Source organism: Myotis brandtii, unplaced genomic scaffold (genome assembly GCF_000412655.1).
Source record: "Myotis brandtii unplaced genomic scaffold, ASM41265v1 scaffold672, whole genome shotgun sequence".
NCBI classification, from domain to species: Eukaryota; Metazoa; Chordata; class Mammalia; order Chiroptera; family Vespertilionidae; genus Myotis; species Myotis brandtii.
Window position 1 is genome coordinate 87,782 of NW_005370621.1, and position 14,126 is coordinate 101,907.

The window sequence follows — 14,126 nt, forward strand, 5'->3', positions numbered from 1 at the left end:
CGGGAACCCGCACCTTCCGCCCGCCCGCCCCCCGCCCCGAGTTGGCGAAGTCGGGAATTCTTTAAGCGAGGTTTTATTAAGGGGTCACCCCGAGCCCGGGAGAAGGCAGATTATAAATAAACAAAAAACAACAACACAATGAGTCAGTGGACGCTTCCGAACACAAAACAGCTTTTGTAATGATATGCCCATCATGCTTCCTGGGGCTCCTTAAATAAATATTAATAACCCATCCATGGAATAAACATTATAGATTACACACACCGTGGGTTTCCATGCTTTTCTCGGGGAAACACTGCACGCCGTTTTCCTGTGATTCAAGAAGATGCGGCAGCCCCGTTTACTTCAGTTTCCGACTGAGAAGTCTAGGAGGAAGCCCAGCCCCAAACTCAAGCAAAGTCAGAAAGTCCCAATGCTCAGTGGAGAGGAAAGTCCGTGTTTATTTCAAGTTGCTGGCTGGTGTAAGGTTTGCTGGACTAGAGCATGCTCTAAACAATGCCTCTACTTGTCAACTTGCCCTTAAATAAAACACTAGGCAGTGGTTCTCAACCTTCCTAATGCCGAGACCCTTTAGTACAGTTCCTCATGTTGTGGTGACCCCCAATCTCATTGTTACAAATTGAACATAATTAAGGCATAGTGATTAATCACAAAAAAATATGTAATTATATATGTGTTTTCCGATGGTCTTAGGCGACCCCTGTGAAAGGGTCAATCGACCCCCAAAGGGGTCGCGACCCACAGGTTGAGAACCGCTGCACTAGAGCAAGGTATTTTGGGTTCGAAGCTGCACTAACGGTTCAGCGTGGGAGCTACTAACCACATGTGGTTATTGACCAAAGTGGTGGTTAGTCTGAATTGAAATGTGTTGAATGTGAAAATATACACTGAGTTTTGAAGACAGTGTTGAAAAATTAATGCAAAATATCCTTGGTAATGATTTTCATGTTGGTCACATGTTAAAATGGCACTTTTCATATATTAGGTAAATAAAATATATTACTAAAATTAATTTCACCTGTTTGTTTTCCCCTCTTTAAAATGTGGCTTGCATTAAAGAAAATTTAAAATTACATCTGTAGCTCACATATGGGGTCACATTATATTCCTATTGGACAGTGCTGGTTTGCAGTTTACAACCTAATGCTAAAACGCCTGAGCACTGAATTCTCTCTGCCATCACCCCTCCTCCCCCCATTCCTGTCTCTGGTTTTGGCTGCCTCAGGTAGTTTAGCCACACTACAGAGCTGGTTAGGTAACTTTTGCTCCCGAATATTAATGCCTTTAAGAATATAAGACAAAGTTTAGTCTAACATTACATGGACATGAAAAGAGGTCCAAAGAAAAGAAAGCCTTTTTTTCTTTCAGTTCACTGTGCAGTAAGTCAGCCTTTCAGATGGGCTTCTTTGAATTTCTGAGTGTTTGTGATACACACTTCGATACACAGTGAAAATATACAGATTTTCATACAAACACACAAAGATTTAGAACTTTCTAAATTCCCCTAGGTATTTTTTACTGCACTGAGATTTATAAGTGTAGGGGAGGAAAAATAATTTTCCTTCTCCCCTTTTAAGTTCTTCTGGCTGGACCAATAATCAAATCAATGTGAGACAGATTAATAGGAGAAAAAAATAACCAAATTCATTATATATGCACATATGGGGTTTCCACAAGAATATGGGGCTGGAGGAGAGATGGGGCAGTTGAGGCTCATATGACATATTCCATCTTGAGCTAAGGAGAAGGGGGTTGTGGTTTGGAATTTCAAAGGTCAGAAAGGCAATTTATATGGAGCTAGAAAAGCAAATGTTTGGTAAATAAATGTTTGCTGGGCCATCTTTAACAATGGGACCCAGAGAGGACTTTGGTCAAGGACTTGCTAGGTTCCTCCCTGTCTGTCACATGAGTTCATATTAAACTGTAGTTACCTATGATGATATCTCCCTTTTGGGGGCAGTTCTCCATCTAAATTCTTTTAAGCAGTTGGGGGAAGGTCAAAGGTTTTTCCTGAGTCTTTTCTTTCCAAAAAAATAACCAGCTTAAAATAATCAATATCCCAAAAAGGCATATTTTGGGGTGGCAAATTCTGCCCCCTTCCCCATAAGCAAACATTTAGGTAGAAAAACACTAATACAACAATTCTATGAGTACTTCTTCAAACTGGGAACAAATAGATGATTCAGAGGAAAAAATTTAAACCAGAGTTTTTAGTTCACTGTATAGTCGGTCAGCCTTTTAGATGGGGTTCTCTGAGTTTCTGAGTGTTTGTGATATACACTTCCATACACAGTGAAAAGATACAGACTTCCATACACACAAAAATATAATGACAGTATCACAAATTTTGAGAATTTTCAATCAAGAAAATGAGAGAGAGAGAGAGAGAGAGAGAGAGAGAGAGAGAAGGGAGGAATCATAAAATCTCCCATTTTATATCAGTTCATGCTTTATTCTACTTAGTATTTGGTATTCAACTATGAAGTTTAGGCCAGGATTACTATCCTCCATGCCATCATTTCTCTGGTGGTTAAAAATGACTCCACTCTCTCCTCATTGCCCCTCTGTCCAAAGCATATTTCAAAGGCCTCCTTCTTTCCACTTGTGACCTCTCTTGGCCTCCTCTTTCTGTGTATCTTTGTGTCATTTGATTTTGTCTTCACCTTCACAAGATTCCTCCCTTGACGTCTATAACAGACATTCTATCAATCATCTCAAATTTTCCTCTAGTTTCCCCCGAATCTTCTTTTTCTTACCTCTCTGGAAAGCCAACCTTCTTTACATTGTATCTTACCTATTTTGTTTAATTAAATAACACTTTCCTTGCCCTGGATGGCATTGCCGAATGGTCAAGGGTTTGATTCTGGTCAAGGGCATGTATCTGGGTTGCAGGTTCCATCCCTGGTGTCTCTCTCACCATGGATGTTTCTCTCTCTCTCTCTCTCTCTCTCTCTCTCCTCTTTCCCCTCCCTTCCACTCTCTCTAAAAATCAATGGAAAGAAGAATACCCTTGAGTGAGGATTAGCAAAAACAAACAAACAAACAAATACAAACACCTTGTACCAGAGCCTGTTCCAAGCTCTTTACCAGCATCAATTAATTAATTAATTAATTAATTACAGCCATTAAGTAACGAACATTATCCCTACTTTGCAACTGGGAAAACTGAGGCTCAGAGAGGTTGGCTTGCCCAAGGTCACAACCTGGTAAGAGACAGATTCATTTCCAATCCTGAAGTTTTGCCTATCTCCCAGGTATTTCCACTTGAATATATTTAAATTCCACATATATAAAACTAAAACTCTCCACCTCCTCTACCCAATTGTATGCTTGCTATCCCTTCATACTCACCCATTTCTGTTGGCAGAACTATTTCCCTGTTTGCCAGGTTTAAAACTTTGGAGTCATCTAGTGGGGGAAAGCAGGAAATCTGGTTCTGGCTTCAGCTTTTCACTACTGTGTGATCCTGAAAGAGTCACACCCTGTTTGGATCACAGAGTGCTTGGTCTTAAAATGACACCATCCGTTCACCTCTCTGAACTTTATGATTGTGTCAGCTCTAGCTTCTTCCTCTTCTTTACCCTTCAAATCTAATCATCTACCAAGGCCAGTCATGTATTCTTTATTTTTAAAACATCACTCCTTTATAAATGTCACTGTTCTTACTGCTTCCATTCTAGTCAGGCCCTTGTAAATTAATATCTGAATAACAGAAATAAGATTGAAAATGGCCTCCTTGCCTGTACTTTCTCCTTATTTCAATTGAACCTGATTCTACCACTGTATTAATTTTACTAAAATATTTGTTTTTTTCATGTTTCTTCTCTACTCAGTTAACTTTAGTGGCTTCCCATAGTCTCTACGACCACGTGTGACCTTCTCCCACCGGCTTATAGTGGCTTCTCCAACTTCACGTAACTAGCTCTATCCTGTACCTCCCAGAGAGAAGATCTCCCACTTGTCCCTAGAGAAGGAGTGTTTTTCTTTACTTGGGGCCTCTTCTGCTTATGTCATTCTTTCTGCCATCTTTACCCGACATCCTTCAAGGAATATCTATCCCCATCCTTCAGAGTTTGACTCAAGTTGGTAAATTCCACCTCTACCTAAAAGGGTATCTCTTTCAGTCTGACAGCACCCTTTAATTATGAAAAAGTATAGGTGGTCATCAATAAACACAGCCTAATGGAATGCAAGGTCTATAGGACTATAGAGAAAACTATGTCCATGTGTACATCTTCCTTATTCCCCAAACCATTCAAGACCTCCATCAGATTTTATTCAAATTTCACCTTCTGTGACCATCAATTAATATTGCAATGCCCCCTTCCCAAGTCCAGACACTTCCCAACTCCCTTTTCAACTTTGTTTTTTTTAAGCAATTATCACTCTCTGATATACTGTATGTTTTTTTAATATAATTTATTGGTTTTTTACAGAGAGGAAGGAAGAGGGATAGAGTTAGAAACATTGATGAGAGAGAAACATCGATCAGCTGCCTCCTGCACACCTCCTATTGGGGATGTGCCCGCAACCAAGGTACATGCCTTTGACTGGAATCGAACCTGGGACCTTTCAGTCTGCAGGCTGACACTCTATCCACTGAGCCAAACCGGTTAGGGCTGTATGTTTTATTAGTTTGTGTGTTTGGTGTCTTTCATGTTTCTAGAATATAAGTTCCATGGGTGCAGGGATTTTTTTTTGTCTTACTTATTCATTGCTCTATCTCTATTGCCTCAAAAAATACCCATCCCATAGTAGGTTGAGTAAATGAATAACTAACTGCCCCAGTATTGGACACAACAGAAACTCAATAAATTCTTATTAAAGTGAACTTGAATGAGTGGCCAAGTTTCATGTGTCTTTCAGGAGGAAGTAAGAATCTGTTTTATCTTCTTGAGTATTTCAATTGTGCTGTTCTATGAATGCCTTCCAGCTTTGCTTTGTATTTATCTCTTGCATTGAGAAATGAAACCAGCTCTAGCAAACAGATTATCTTTATTGTTGTCTTCTAACCGAGGAAAGATACAGAAAGTTCTGTGTGCTGGTATTTAAAGCCAGTCATAGCTCAGACATTAGAATTTGGAGTTCTTAATTTTCTCCACTTCATTTTTTTGTATTATCAGAAGTCTGTAAATATGAAAAGAATAAAGATTAAGAAACTTTCCCTTAAAATTATCACAGTGATATATACATATACATGCACATATTATACGGTTTTACTATATATATTAGTATTTTAAATTTAGAATTTAGATCGTATTCTAATGTACAACGTTATTTCATATTCAATAGGAATATTTATACCATAGAATTTTATAACTAGAAAGACCTTAAAGTCACAAATAAATTAATTCTCTCATCATGTTTGTGCCTTCTATTTATTCCCCAAATATTTACTAGGGGTTTACCTTATGTCAAGCTTCTGTACTAAATGACACTAGTGGCAAACAATTAACAATATTTCCTCTGACTTCCTAGAACTCATGGTTTAGGAATGAGCCACACATTATGAAGGATGAAAGAGGCTTGAGTTCCGTGTGTCCATGCAGGAGGTCACTGCCACACAAATTCTGTGAGTGTGAGGAAGCACAGAGAGGAAATGACTTATTCTTGTGGAGAGGGTGTTGGCAGAAAGACTGACGCTGAGGAAAGAATGACTTGCCAATGAAGTGACATGGGAACTGGGTCTTAAGTAGGCATTGGAGTGTGTTCAAGATGTTTCAGGCAGAAGGAACACTATATGCAAAGGCAGAGAGCCTGGAGATACCACTGCCTATCGCAGGAATTAAAAGGGAGATGGGAGCTCAGGGGCACAGAGTGAAGTGGCAAGAAATGAAGCTTTGAAAGTGGGCAGGGCCTGAGTGTGAGGGTCCTATCAAAGAATTTGGACTTTATCCCACAGGCTATGAAAACGACCAAACGGTGATAGCTGATTCTGTATCTTGGTCATTGTCTCTTGAAATCTACTTCTTGCCACCAGGCAGTCCACAATAAGGACTGTCCAGTAGGGTACAGGCACAGGGTGGAAAGAGTTATGCCTCCCAAATATGGAACTACCATCCTTCTCTTCCTCAGCCAACACACTGGATACAAATGAAGAAATAAAAAGTTCTTTACAGGAGGATTTAGGCAATTTCCCCAAAGTCATATCTCATGGAGAGAGGGGGGTGTTTACGGAGGAGACAATCAGGTGCTGGTCGTCTAGTCTGGTTCCCTCTGCCCTGGCTGAGGTGCCCCATGTGGACATGGTCATTGCCTCATTCCTGCCTCCCAACTCCCTTGCTGGCTTCCCTCAGGCCTGTCTATTTGCCCACTTCCCCATCAGTCTACTTCCTTCTTCATAAAGAAAGAATCAGTTCCCCATGCCTCGGTGTGTTCTTATATCTGGGCAATTTTCCAGGCATCTGCTAAATGTTGTACTTTCTCCTCTCCCCAGAGGGAAAAGTTGGGCTCTGATCCATGCTTGTTGGGATTTGGTGGTGGGCTTCTATTGTGGGCTACAGTTGGCATTCATCATATAGAAAGTGTGGTTAATAGTGGTACCTCTTTCCAGGATTATTGTAAAGTTTAAGTAATGTAACACTCTTATAGTGACATGTAATTTATTCCTGTTGTTATCATTATCTGAGATATCTATTGCAGCACATTTCTAAAACTCCAAATAAAAATGGCTTTATCTATTAGTTTATTACCCAAGAAAGCCAGAGGAAGGCAGTCCAGGACTAGGTCAGCAACTCAACAATGCTATCAAGCATCCTGGTTCTTTCCATCTCTCCACTCTGCCATCCTTAGCACGTAGGCCTTTGGTTTTCACTCTTATAACTTCATGGCTATAAGATGGTGCCCATGATCCCAAGCAGACACAGCACACACCAATACCGCAAGTAGGAAAAAAGAAGTACGTCTAGGCTTTCTCCAGGTGAGGACTGCCTTGCCCACCAGTCTTCCAGGAAAACATGCCTTTAGAACTCACTGACCAGAAACAGTGCCATGCCTCCTCTCAGCTGCAAGGGAGGCTGGGAAAGAGCATCTGGAGACGGGAGTGGGTAATCATGTTTGGCTTAGAACTACTGATTCATTCTCTGGAGCTGCCAAAACACAAGAAGGATGAAGGGGAGGATAGTTGTTGGGTGAGCAGTGAACAGAGGTTGCCATACCACTTTCATTGAGAAGATTCAGTAAGATAGTGTACATAAAGCACAGAGCACACTGTTGGATATCAAGTATGATCTCAGAACATGTAGGCTGTGATTATATTATTACTCGACACTGTGTTGCTTTAAAGCTGTATAAATTGATAGAAAGGAGGAGAGACACAGAGAAACATCCAACTATCTCACACCGATAGTATCCCACGTGCACCGAGATGCAACCACAGAAAAATATGGCTCAGGAGACTAACCAGACCCCAGGGCCCATGCTGTGTAGTACAGGATGTGGCTTTTATAGGAATCCTAGGACAAATGGAATGTGTTCTGTTTGCTACAAAGAGCATCTTCAGAGGCAGCAGAATAGTGGCAGAATGAGCCCAATGGGGACAGCTAGCGGTTCCAACAGTCCTACCTCAGATTCTGCATCTGTGCAAAGAGCAGACACTAGTTTAAACAACTGTGAAGGTGCTGCTGGCAGCACATCTGAAAAATCAAGAAATGTGCCTGTGGCTGCCTTGCCTGTAACTCAGCAAATGACAGAAATGAGCATTTCAAGAGAGGACAAAATAACTACCCCGAAAACAGAGGTGTCAGAGCCAGTTGTTACTCAGCCCAGTTCATCAGTTTCTCAACCCAGTACTTCTCAAATGAAGAAAAAGCTCCTGAGTTACCCAAACCAAAGAAGAATAGATGTTTCATGTGCAGAAAGAAAGTTGGCCTTACAGGGTTTGACTGCCTATGTGGAAATTTGTTTTGTGGACTTCACCGTTACTCTGACAAGCACAACTGTCCATATGATTACAAAGCAGAAGCTGCAGCAAAAATCAGAAAAGAGAATCCAGTTGTTGTGGCTGAAAAAATCAAGAGAATATAAATTACTACTTGTGAAGAGACTGAAACTTTGTTTTTATTTTAATATATCGTAGGAAAGCATTAAAGAACAGATGCATGGCCATTTTCCTTTTAAAAAAAATAAAGCTGTATAAATTGCTGTGTTTTTTTTACATGTTTACTATTAATACCTTATAATGGATTCCCCAAAATGGAATTTATTAGGTCAAAAGTTATAAACTCCTGCCAAAAAAAATAAGCCTGATTCTAATCATGAGGAAATAACAGACTAATTTAAATTGAGAAACATTCTACTTAACAACTGTTAATCTTTAAAAACTGTCATTACCCAAAAAGAAAAAGAAAGGCTGAAGAACTGGTATAGATTAAAAGAGAGTAAAAGAGACAGGGCAAGTAAAAGCAATGAAGGATGCTGGAGTGGATTTTGATCAGGAAAAAAATATATTTCAAAGAATATTATTGAGGCAACTGGGAAAAATCTGCATCTTGACTGTGTATTTAATAACATCAAATAACATTAGTATTACGTCAAAGTTACACCTCCCAATTTTAATATTTACATCATGGTTACATAAGAGAATATCCTTATTCTTAGGAAACACACACTGAAGTATTTAGGCAAAAGAACAGAATGATATAATGTCTGAAACTTACTCTCAGAGAATCATCAATGGTGCTGATAATGATAATATTAATAACATCAAAATAAAATTGTAAATAATAATACATTAATAAAATAATTGGTAAATCTAGATGAGCAGTTGCAGAAATTCCTGCTCTGTAACTAAAAAAATTTAAAAGTTAAAGATAAAAAAATTAAAATTACACACATAATTGTGGCTTTTATTAGTTCATGCAAATTTATAAACCAGGTAGAAGGCACTTTTTTGTTGCATCCCTTGTTAACAAGGAGCATTTTTTTCATTTTTGCAAGTTTACTAGGCTAAAATTAAAATGTTTAAGTTTATTCATTAGATGAGTTGAATATTTTTCCATGACAACTCACTATATAGTTGCATTTTTCTTTTGTGTCTATTTATATCTCGTGCTACTGTCTGTTAAAGCCTTGGAGGTTTTTTTTTATTGATTTGTATTCACCCTTCAAGTAATTTGTTGCCAGTTTGGGGTATCTCTCTTTAAATAAGGAATATACCTAAATACCTTGAGCCATTTGGAGAAGGACAGAAGCTAGACAGGTTTGTAGAGTCTTTAGAAATTTTGTGCACAGTCCGTGGGGATAATTCTTGCCAGTCCTGTATGGAACCATGCACAGGTGCCACTGCTTTTCTCTTAGTCTTCGATAACAGCCCTTAGTTGCAAACATAGTTTTAAGTCTGTGACCAGAATGTCTAACCCAAAAATATTAATTACCTTATCTTTATTGTTTTATTTATTAAATTTATTGGGGTGACATTTGTCAACATGAACATATAGGTTTCAGGTGTGGGTTTCTATGTCACCAGATCTGTATATTGCACCGTGTGCCCACCACCCAAAGTCAAATCTTCTCCTGTCACCATATATTAGGAACTCCTTCTCCCCTATCCCCTTCCATCTGGCAGTCACCACATTGCTGCTTTTGTTCACAAGTTTCAGTTTTATATCCCACATATGAGTGAAATCATATAGTTCTTAGCTTTTTCTGACCACTTTCCTTATCTTTAATAGCAGATCTTCCCTTAGCTGGGGTGTGCTTCAGACTGGTAGCCTGCAACCGCCAAGAAAGGAAAGGAGGCATGGTTGGTTTCCCCTCTCCACTGTGTGCCACTTCTCTTTTCTTTTCCCACCCAGCTTGTTAGCCAGTTTCTGCCTCTTGGGTTGGAGGAATGGTAAGATAGGAGGAAGCTCTTACAGAACTGGCACTGCTGTAAGCTGGCTTTGCACTTTCTGGGTCCTTTGGAAGGTTGTTTTCTGGAGACTTCCTATTGGTCATTTCACCTGGTTCATACATCTCTATTCCTATTGTTCACTTGTGTTCATTTGCAGCCCCTCTCCAGTGTCCCGCTGTGAGGGTTCTCCACTCTCTAAGGGACCCTACTGGACAGGATTTCTCCCATGTGGTGCACATATGATCCATTAAAAAATATCCAGAAATGCCTTGGCCTGACAACGCTGGCTGATCCCAACACAACCTCTACCTTGGTGCCCTAGGCTGCTTTAACATCCTTGGTCAAGAGTCATCCTTGTGTCTTCCAGCTGCAGGAAAATTGTCTGTGAAGGTGTCTTAGGAGCCTTGGAAGGAAGTGGCAGCCCGCCCTCATTTACTCCCCTCCCCCACAACCACAGGCAGAAATGGGAACTCTCTTTGGCAAAATCCTTTCCAACAAGATCTCCTAAAAAATTCTGTGGGATCCAAGAATTATGGAAGTGGTTCTCAGTGTTTCCTTGGTAAATTTTGCATATGGTGATCTGGTTTTAGAATATATTTGTTGCATTTGGTGATCCCAGTGAAACTTATATTTCAATATACTGTTTCCTTAGTTTTCATACCTACCATTTTAGCCACATTTTGGGAAGCCATAGATCAGGGCATTCTTTTCCCTAGATTAGAAGCTCTGGAGACAGGAGTAAATTACTAGATGCTTATTTTATTGGTAATTTTTCAATGCATAACATATATAGAGATAAGTACACAATGACAAATGTAGCTTGATGAACTTACCAAAGTAAATACACCAAAGTACAAATGCCCAGATGAAGAAAGAGAACATTACCAACTTCCAGAAGCCCCCATCATATTCTTTCCCAGTTGAGTTCTTTCCAAGGTAACTAATATCCTGACTATTAACACCATAGATCAGTTTTATCTGCTTTTAAAGTCTATATAAGTAGAATCATTTCTGTCTGGCCAACATGATGTTTGTGAGATTCATCCATATTGTTGCCTTAAATTGGAGACCATTCATTCTCACTACAGTGTGGCCACGGTGTCAGTATACCTGGACAGTTAATGTTTGACCAATGAATCTCTTCCCTCAAGGGTAGTTCAAAGTTTGACTGTGGCTTCCCCAGACCTTCTTTGATTCTAATTTGAATTCCAAGAGGAGGACTCTCAAGTCTCTCTGATGACCTGCATTGGGTATCAGGACAAAGCATTTGAACTCTTTGTGATTAAAAAACCCACAACTATGTAGAAAGTTAGGCTCTTTCAGGGAAAGTTTGTTATACCTCCCCATTCTTTACATTTTATCCCATCAATCTGCTCTTTTAATTTGGCTGACTTACAGTCATAAAATGTAAACACACACACACACACACACACACACACACACACACACACATCTTCTGAGAAACATTTTGCATAAATTCTGGCAACAGCTTGCATCTCGGCCACCGACATGCCATCCAGACTGAGGAAGATCTGAAAACTTCGGAACCACGTGAGCCATGGCCACGGCTGCGTCAGTAAGCACTTGAAGCACCTGGGGCTGAGGTAATGCTGGCGGCCTGCATCATCACAGGATCAACTTTGACAAACATCACCCAGGTTATTTTGGGAAAGTTGGTGTGAGGCATCACCACTTAAAGAGAAACCAGAGCTCCTGCCCAACTGTCAACCTTGATAAACAGTGTACCCTGGTCAGTGAGCAGACGTAAATGCTGCCAAAAACAAGACTGGAGCTGCTCCTTCCATTGATGTGGTGTAATCGAGCTACTACAAAGTTCTGGGGAAGGGAAAGCAGCCTGCCATTGTGAAAGCCAAGTTCTTCAGCAGAAGAGTTGAGGAGAAGATTAAGGGTGTTGTAGGGACCTGTATCCTAGTAGCTTGAAGCTACATGGAGGGAAGTTCATTAAAATGTCCACAAGTAAAAAATTCTGGTAACAGTTGTATGATTTTCTATCTCCTCAGAAATTATAATAAGTTTTATCACATAAGCCGCAAGAAAAATTGCAACAGTCCCATTTACAGTAACAACTGAAGATCAAAAATACTTTTCAGAATATATCTTGCATTGTAGTTTATAATTATATAATTAAAATGAAAGACTTCTAAGCATGAAAGATTTTTATCTGAGGCTTTAGATGACCTTTTAACTTATATTTACATAAAAATTCACATTTTAAAATTCCACAGTGAAATTAATAAGTATTTTGAAAACTTGTCAGAGTTTACTTCATAGATTGAAATCCACACTACAGTTTAAAGTGTTGGAGTTAAAATATTATCTATGTTCCTAATAATAAATGAAAAGCACCAAAGACTTATCTTTTATGAAATCCTGCTTGAAAAAAACATTAAAATATCAATAGAACATTATTTTAAATGATTAAATCTTTTCATTCAGATAGAGGTATATGTATAACTTTATTCATTTATTCATTCATTCAAAAAATATTTATTGAGCCCCTGCTATGTGCCAGGCTATAGATATGTCACATGAATAAGGTGAACATTGCCACTGCCTCAGGAGCTTACAGTTTACTATAGTTGAGAGATGGATGAGTAAACAGATAATTTCTAGAAGGCTAATCCCTGCTTCTGCATGTGCTATAGGATTCTGTATCTGCTATAGAATTCTCTATGTGCTCTAAGAGCACATGAAAGGCACCAAATCAACTTTTGGAAGGTTGTGGAATCCTTTCCCCAAGGAAGTTATGCCTAAGGTGGATGAGAAGGTAGCCAGGTAGAGGGCAGAAGGGAGGGTGGTTTAGACATTTGCAAAGGCTGAAGCAACTGAATGCCATTCACTGACATAGGGCATATAGTACTGGAATTGGATTGGGAGGGAACTAGTTACTAGTACCTGAGCTGGGCACATGAAAATGAACACTCAAGAAGCCCAGAGAGAAATCGTCATTAAGACAGCAAAGTGGAGTGGAAAGGGCTTGAGAGTCATGTCTACTTGAATGCAAATCCTAGCTTCACCATTTAATCGATATGCAAAGTTGAACAAATTCTTTAACTTTTCAGAGCCTCAGTTTCCCATTTTACAAAATAAGGATAATAACATGGACATTATAGGGTGTAGGGAGGGCTAAATGGGATAATGCATGTAATGGTGCCTATTCCAATGCCTAGCACATACTGAGCACTCAAAAATAGGGACTTTGTTATTTCAGAAGGAAATAAAAGATGGGGGAGGATTAGTGTTCAAAGACGAAAGCCAGTTACAAGATCATAGCCTATGGCTGTAGTTAATGCTACTAGCAATAGAGTTTCCTTTTCAATTGACAAGTGAACCATAAAAGTGAATGAACTTGTAGTTGTTCAGATAAAAGAGTCAGAGTTGTAATTTCTGTTCCATGGATACAACTGTTGAGCAGATACACTGAGTGGGGGAATGGCCAGTAGCAGAATTGTAAAGCAGGCCTGTTTGTCTTCAAACACTCCTGAACCAGCTTTTATTTCCCTTGTAAAAATGCAAAATTGACTTCTGAGGAGGGGGAATCAACTGAACATATAGGGTAGGGCAAAAGCAGATCTATAGTCATGAGTACTCAAAACAGTTTATTCTTGTATTATTAATTATTACTCATTGTATTACTTTCCATACACACAACTGTAAATATACCTTTGCCCTACTCTGTATGCATTTACTTTGGCTTTCTCCTGAAACCTAATAAAATGACGGTAAATGAATTGTTCTTTAAGGTAGAAGTACACAATAAAAATGAGATTAGGAGGAAAGGCAAGAACATGTTGGAGTTTAGAAGCCATATAGACAAGAGGTATCTTAGCAAACCTGATAAAGGTGATCCCTGATTGCATCAAAGGCCTCCCAAAAAGCTTGAATTAAAAACGGGAGGACTGATTTGTAAGTCTGTTTAAGGAGTGGTTAGAATCCTAGCTCCCTATCCAACCCTGTATAGCCAGATAGCTGTCCCTCTCCCAGCTTGGCAGAGGGCGGATTAGGAAAAATATAGAAAATCACTTTTGGGGGAACACTTGACACATTTGGGGATGGGATTCAGTAACAGAAAGGGGTGGTTTCAGTGAACATTTATGGAAGCATTTATATCCCAATAAAATCCCAAGTCTTTTACCTCCATTATAATTCCATTGCACTGAAGATTGGAATGTTCTGACCTCCTGGGGAGGAAAGACATAAAAGATACTGACATCAAGAGTGTCCCAGCTAAACTACCCAGCTAGGTGACCCAAGACCACAGCCAGCAGTCAAC

At 39.5% G+C, this 14,126-nt stretch overlaps 1 long non-coding RNA gene and 2 pseudogenes across 1 annotated transcript; 2 read left to right on the forward strand and 1 right to left on the reverse strand.

The window, feature by feature from the left end:
* Window positions 1-4,639: 4,639 nt before the first annotated feature.
* On the reverse strand, window positions 4,640-13,533 carry LOC106723900. The gene is made up of 3 exons (XR_001359642.1): window positions 13,501-13,533; window positions 13,331-13,334; window positions 4,640-4,651 (listed from the first exon to the last, which is right to left on the reverse strand). It is a non-coding gene; the product is annotated as an uncharacterized LOC106723900 (long non-coding RNA).
* LOC102248593 lies at window positions 7,381-8,115 on the forward strand (annotated as a pseudogene).
* LOC102248295 lies at window positions 11,342-11,773 on the forward strand (annotated as a pseudogene).
* Window positions 13,534-14,126: the final 593 nt, after the last annotated feature.